The following is a 1,629-nucleotide window of genomic DNA, read 5'->3' as shown; positions in this document are numbered from 1 at the left end:
AAAAGATACTTTAAATGTGAAATTAAAACTGTCAGTAGATGGCAGCAAGTCACTGTTAATAAGTAAGTTATTGCGATTGAACCGAATCATTTAAACGGTTGATTCATTCAGGAACGAATCACCGTCATGTTGCTCAGAGACGCAAATTGGAATTATATTTGTTGGCGAAATAGAGCAAAAGCGGTGAATATTGTGTCTAAAACGTGAGTGTCTTAATATTAAATTCTTGTTTATTGAACTGCTGTATAAAATCAATATCACATTTGTAATCATGCTGCTTTTTGGTGGAAAAAAAACGTCAGTCTTCGCGTGATACTGATTAACTATATGAAATGATATACATATATAAAATTCTGCCCCAATATCTTGAATTTTGTGATCATTCTAAATGCATTTTAATAAACTGAATCATGCAGTGAAAGAATGCGCACTTCAACTTTCTCTTAAGGAAGAAAAAGGGCAGGTGCTCAAGCCCCCTTTGATGTCTATGTGTGCACGTGCCTGGTTCTGTGATTAGTAAATCTCCATCACATGCTTTTCAGATTTCAGGCATTTAATACACAGAGCCGTAGATCACTGACAAGCTACGCAATATCGCGTTCATAATCGAAGGCGATTCATCTGAACCCGATATTGTGTAGCTTGTCAGTTACTGTTTACAATGCGTGGAATGGTGCGCTGTGATTGGTTGAGCAGATGTATCGGATTCTGCAGAAAAGGGAGACTGGCGTTTGTCGCGGTTTGGAAAGATAGGGAGAAAACATGACAGAATACCCAGCAAACACAGAACGTTACCCTAACGTTAGTTTTTGGTTCCCGTTTGGTAATTTTATTGTCATTTTTCATTATACTGGCTGACTGACTCACTCGTTTATCGATCTCTTTATTGAATGGTTATTTAAAATTAATGTATTTATGAGAGTAAATATGATTTCGGAGGGATTTAAAATGCCTAACTGAAGAGAACATGATGTTAAGCAAGAAGTTTTTGTTTACGGATTAAAAGAAGGTCCCGCTGCACAAACTGTAGCTACACTTCAGTGGTAAGAAATGAATGTACTGATATCCTACTTTAAGTCAAGTAAATATATATATATAGGGGGAGACCTTGGAGTGTTGTAACATGGGGTTAGTTGTAACACTGTCAGTTTGACCAATCAGAAACAACCTATGGTGACGTCATCCATATCATACACTCCCATCTCCATTTTGAGCTAACAGGAGAAGTGGCATGTGTCTGTGAGCAAGATTGTGAATTTTATCACCAAAAAAGTGATTTTCAGGTAAGAAAGTAATTTTTTTTATCAAGATAATTTTTTGCCTAGCATTCATTGTAATGTAGATAAAAAAAATTGGACTTACATAATCTTAAATAGCCATTTATCTTGTTTAATTTGATGCTAGACATTAATGCTAACTTTAAACCCACATGATAAAAGAGTTAGCTATGTAATGGCTGCTTGGGGTGGGGATAGTTGTAACAGTTCATTAAAAATTGTCATACACTGACACACACAGCAATTTGTTATAGTGTTAAGTTTAAAGTCCCATAAGAAATACACTACACACACACTGACACACACAGAAATTTGTTATATTGTTAAGTTTAAAGTTCCAACACACACACAC

Source organism: Sinocyclocheilus rhinocerous, unplaced genomic scaffold (assembly GCF_001515625.1).
Source record: "Sinocyclocheilus rhinocerous isolate Xijiao unplaced genomic scaffold, SAMN03320098_v1.1 scaffold697, whole genome shotgun sequence".
NCBI classification, from domain to species: Eukaryota; Metazoa; Chordata; class Actinopteri; order Cypriniformes; family Cyprinidae; genus Sinocyclocheilus; species Sinocyclocheilus rhinocerous.
The sequence above is the reverse complement of the archived record's forward strand: the minus strand, read 5'-3'. Positions refer to the sequence as shown.